Source organism: Dermacentor silvarum, chromosome 1 (genome assembly GCF_013339745.2).
Source record: "Dermacentor silvarum isolate Dsil-2018 chromosome 1, BIME_Dsil_1.4, whole genome shotgun sequence".
NCBI classification, from domain to species: Eukaryota; Metazoa; Arthropoda; class Arachnida; order Ixodida; family Ixodidae; genus Dermacentor; species Dermacentor silvarum.
The window spans coordinates 209,069,693-209,075,692 of NC_051154.1; positions in this window are offsets into that span (position 1 = coordinate 209,069,693).

Sequence of the window (6,000 nt, forward strand, 5' to 3'; positions counted from 1 at the left end):
CTGCTTGACTTAACCAGATCCAGCTACATGCAGCATGCAACTGCTTCATGTCGGGTTACCTGGTGAAATGTAGCGCAACTGCAATGCAATGTTTGCACGTATCGACGCTGCGTGACACGCATGTCACATCACCAACCTGCTCCTCGCTTTGCCTTTCCTGTCAAATGTTCATGTTTTCAAATCAAATAATAAATAATAGTTCCTATGACATTGCGACAGCAACAATATGGACACTCCAGGCGCATTTCTGCCGTCGTGGTCGCCGCAATCCGTAGAAAGTTCAAGGGATCGTCCCCGCGCGCCGTATGCTGTATGTGCAAGTGAAAGCGTGCGGCGGTGAGCCGAAACGCGAAGAAAGGAGGAAAGCGGGAAGGCCGCGCGGGAGGGAGGGGGCGTGGCTTGTACTTTGGTAGCAACTGCGTAGTTTGCGCAGCGGCGCGCGCCGTATGTTGAAAGCAATCTGCCGATGCGACGACTTTGGGGTTCGTCGACTCGCGGTCTGCCTGCCGCCGCTTGAGTAGCTGCTCCGTCTTTTTCACACGGCGCTCGGCAACTAGATCGCTAGGCGAACCCGGTACCTTCATAGCGCGCACACAACCCGTAGAAACTGACAGAGCAGCTCAAACCAGTACGCTTCGCCTACCCTCCTTCTCTGCGAAGCTTGGCCTCTTTTCTCCTTCCCCGCTTCGCTCAACGTGACCTAGACTTTCCTCTAGGTGGCGCGGGGTTGCCACGCTCTCAACGCGCTCCTTCGTACTTTCCCCGGCGCGCGATTCTCTTCTCCCCCTGTGGGCGCCTTCCTCCTCCACTTCCTTCGCGGCTTCACACTACCCCTCAGTGGTCTTTGGTGCGCCTAGCCACAAGCGTAAATGGCTAGGCGCCATATACGGGCAAGCGCCATTAGCGCGCAAGCGTAAAAGACTAGGCCAAATTCTACCCCCCCCCCCCCCCTCTTAAGTGCCATTACCCGAGTTCGGTGACCCACACCATTTCAGGTTCCTTTTATTGCGATAGCAATTATATGGACACTTCCACCGGATTTCTGCCGTCGCCGTCGCCGTCGTCGTCGCCGTCGCCGTGAGGTTCCGTATAGATAAAATCTTCGCCGCGCGCCGTATGCCCGAGCGGAAGCGTGCGGGGACGCACGCTGTCACGGAGAGCGAACGCACTCAATCTTCCACGCGCAAGCAAGGAAGCGGGAAGCGAGCGCCGGAGGGAGCGGGGGGGGGGGGGGGGGGGAGGCGCATTTCTACGCTGCCAACAACCGCGCTCGTCGCTCGCTCGCACCGTCTCTTATCTCCACACGGCTCTGACCTTTATGCGCATTCACCGCTCAGTTTCCGTTGAAGCGATAGACCGCACGTACCTTCGTCCGCTGCGGCGTATATATGCGCTTGCTGCCAGCGTTTTGACAGTCGTTGTCTGCAGTCATTCAGTGTGTTCTATTCATGTTTGTTTGTGCACGCTCACACCACGGTTAGTAATAGTCGGGCCACATTTTCCAACGCACGGAACACATGCAATGCTGCCCGGATCGGCAGTGCAGCGCTACAGGTGTGTCTCTTCGCACGCGCTGCCCACGGGCAGCGCTTCTCATCAACACCACCGTTTCACACGCGCCTTCTCGTGGTCATCGAGTCTCTCTTCATGTCGGTCTACTTACGCCGCAGCACACCTGCTTACTTAATCAGCTCATGTTTACTACAATTCATATTGCTATCAAAGCCGCTCACCTTACTTCGTATGACATTGCTGTGTTGCTATCGCATTCATTGCTTCGCCCTTAGGGCGAAACTGTGACATTTATTTAGTTGCCTTGACCTTTTCAGTTAAAATTTTACTCTGGCTAAAACGGGAGGAAGTCGCTGGCGGCGGCGAGTCAAGATGCGTTCGATTTGGTTCCGCATTTTTCCAACATTTCTAGTATTTAATCGTCGCTTGTCCATGTTTATTTGTACACATCTTTTCTGTGAAGGTGTAAGGACCACGTGGATAGCCTTTTCAGCCACAGTGAGTGACTTTTAACCTGTTTACGGACATTCCTGTGCTACCGTCGGCGGCACCTAACTTCGGAGACCACGCCTTAGCTTAGCTCATTTTGGCCACCCAGGCGGCTTCTGGGGTGGCTCGGCGCCACTCGTCCACTACCATGACGGAATATCAAGTAGAGGGAGAAAATATTCTCGCGGAGGAAGTTACTCTAGACCAGAGATACTGCGAGCGCTAGAAGAGCTGGTACCAAATCGCGGGAAGCTAACCCGAACGCCGCGGCAACGCCTTCGGCTCCCCGTAGCGACAAGTCTAGCGGCGCACCGATGAAGTCCAAGATTATTAGGGCAAGCCGAATGCCGGTTCTTCCCAAAGAAGACACAAAGATCGTTATTAGACTAAGAGGTGGGCTGAATATTTGTCCGATGTCTGTCCAACACCGAGTGACGTCATCTGTTGGGGATGCGGCCTGCCAAACCCCGATGAACAGCACCAATGCAACCCAAAATGTAAGACCTGCGGCGGTCCGCACCTTACCGACGGTAAAGAATGTGCGCATAGATTCAAGACACCGTACATCATTCGCCGACGACGCTTCGAGCGTGCCAGGCGTGGGGAGCTTCGAGCAGCTCCCCACGCCACCGTCAAACGCATTTGTTCCAAGACCGAAAGCGCCCTCGGACTGATCCGAAGAATCGCCAACAGGTACCGCGGAATCAGGGAGGACAATCTGATCCGGATTATCCACGCATTCGTACTATGTCACCTCACTTATTCGGCGGCTATGTACAACTGGCTCGTGTCAGAGCGCAACAAGATCAATGCCCTAATCAGAAGAGTCTTCAAGCTTGCCCTCGGCCTTCCCGTCCAAACGCACACAAAATGCCTCCTCAAGTTAGGAATCCGCAACACGTTCGAAGAAATTGTTGAAGCCCAAGAGTTTTCTCAGTTAGTCAAACTCTCCGGCACCCCAGCGGGCCGATCGATACTTGGCATGCCGGGACGTAACCCCACGGTCGTCGGTTCCGACGCTGTGAAGCTACCCAAAGACATAAGATCCAAGATTTACATACACCGGATGCCACGCAATATGTATCCAACCTACAACGAAGGACGAAGACGAGCCAGGGGTAAAGCTCTGCTCGCCAGTGCCCACTTGGACAAGGATCGAACATGCATCGTTGACGCTGCTTCGTACGTTCAAGGAGAAACCTTCTCCTCAATGGTCATCGACTGTGATTCCAAAGTCATCAGCTGCGCTACCATCCGCACTTCTAGTTCTAGCGTTGCAGAGCAGGTTGCCATTGCTCTTACATTGACAGATGGTGTACATGACACTATTTATTCAGACTCCAAGGCCGCCTTCAGGGCCTTTCAGACGGAAATGGTGGCTCCCCAGGCCCTACGTATCAGCCAAAATGCTAAAGACCTCAAACATCACTCATTTACCTGGTTTCCTGTGCACCTTGAAACCATTGAGGATGCCTCGCTCAACCCCAACCGGGAGGCGCACTCGGCTGCACGAGGTTTGACTGACCGTGCGCCTGGCAACGCGTCCTCTCCTGGGCGACCCAAGCTTCTCTGCTCGTACAACGAGATCTGCAAGCATAATTATCCCTCAAGAAGATTCCTGCCTCTGCCGCACTCCTCGCTGCGCAGGGCCCAGGCAGTCACTCTCAGACTTCTACAAACAAGCACTTACCCGAGCCCTGCGGCACCACACACAATGTACCCAAACGGTTCCCAAGCCCGGACCGCCCACTGTGTGGTCGTTATGCGGACTTCTATGATGTCATGTGGGGCTAAGCCTCTGCCGGTCCCCCTTTCACCCAAGAGAAAATGATGCAGCTCATTAAGAACCAGGGCCAGACCTCTCAAATCCTGGCAGTCCAGAGGGCCCGTGAGAGGGCCGTCAGGTTTGATCTGATGGTCCCCGAGTGGGCCTAGCCAAGTGACATTGAGTTTACTCGCGTCTATTGTGGACCGAATAAAGTTGTTTCACTCACTGTGGCTAAAATCTTGCTGCACCATTGTTGTCACGGACATGCACAGCATTTAATTTATCATTTCGCTTTAATTCTGCAAATCCTGTGAATAGGAGGAGGACAAACGCACTAGAAGCACCTGTGGCGGCTACCTCATCCATATTTTTTCACTTCAACATTTTTTTTTCAATTTCCACTGTGAACACCATGCACATACACAATATATTAAAATATATACACAGGACAAAGTTTATTATATTTTTAAATAGAAGGAGGTAGCCACTAGCAATTATTTCTAATGGTATGGATAGCCTATTCCTAGAGAATGAATATGTTGCTGTATGTTCATCGCACTTCAAAGCGATTTGCGTACCTTTTTGACCATGAAAAAAAAAAAACCTGCAGACTTCAGTGACGCCTTCAATAGAGTCTTTTATCAACGGCGTGTGACATTCACGTGAATGATATGTGTCTCAGTATGGCTTCTCTTTCCAATATGCAAAGCTAGTGACTCATGAAAAAAAACTCTTCTAATAATTTACATTTATTAGGGATGGAAACACGGACACTTGCATTAAGAGATCATAAATATATATAATACACTTAGTAACTGAAATGAGACTAAGCCGGATTCACTCGAATTCAGAATTAACTATCAGACAATTCTTGCAAGTGAACAATTCTATGCCGCACAGTGCTTCTTGGTTCTTCATTGCTTGCTACTGGTGATGCCGCTATCCTAAAACGCCACACCAAATGAATAGCGCATGTTTACGTGAGGCGCCTGCCGGGGGGGGGGGGGGGGGAGGGATTTGTTTTGTCCTGATTGATTGCTTGTTATGGGCAGCGCAGCACACAGCACGCGGTGCTGGGCTCAGCCCCTGGGTACGTCTAAATTTCCGAGATCAACGATGTTCCATCGGTTTCTCGAGAAAGAAAGGCGAAATGTGCCGGGGAGGCGCACCACTTTTATACCTTCCCAGCAACGCTCTCAACCTGGAAAGCGAGGGAATTGTCGGTCGCAGCATGCTCTGTCGGTCTTCGGTGGTCATGTCCGAGCATGCTGGTTTTCGCAGCTGTGCTGAAGCCTTCCTCTGTAGAACGTCGCTGGCTCCCCCACAGGCAGTGCGGGCATGAGCGAAGGGTCAGGAGTTCTGCACTCGCAAACACTCCCCACAGATAGAGGCCTACGCTCGCTGGCACGCTTGCCCACATTCGCCGGAATAAAACACGTGACTTTCGACGTTTTGAAGTGTCTTAAGTGTTATCGCTCTCCAACACTTAGTTTGAAGCACTCAGCGTTAATTTGGAGTGCGTGACACGAGTGTTCGTTTCGGAGGCGAGCCGTAACGGACTGCCCCGCCAGCGGAAAGCGATCCCGATGTTCGGAGGAATGACAGTAATGCTCACAGCCGCAGGCGCTTTTCCCTTAGCTTGAGCTGGATAGACAGATAGAAGACTCCTTCCGTGTTTTTCAGTTCCACATACTGAACACTGCCGAATTGTTTCGTGAGGCTGAGCTGCATTTTCTGGCTCAGCCTGCAAGCATGAGACGATTTCACTAATTTCCAACAGGGTTAGTTAGCATATTAAACGTCAAACTGGGTCACTAAAATAACCTAGCAGCATTAAAAACGCATTCCAATTTGTCAAAAATATGAGGTAACATTTTCTCACTTCATATATAGAAAAATTAAAGCAATATGTTCAAAAACGCATAGTATCCTTACGTGGTGAGTCGAACGTCCTCGATTTCTAACAATGTTCCATTCCTTGCATGTAGCTCGGCTAAGAGGCATTCTTGGATGAAGGTGCAATAAGTATCCTTTTGCGTTTTGCACTGCAGTGTGTTGTCGATCCTTTCTTAATTCCTAGAGCTTTTCGACTCCACAACGCCACCCATAACCTGCCCGCAATTTCCGCGACATGTAAACACGGTGACTTGTTTAGTTCACTGAGGACACCGCGGGTGCCTCGTAAGACCTCCGAATACAGCGAAAAATTGAGGGTGCATTAATTAGTTCCA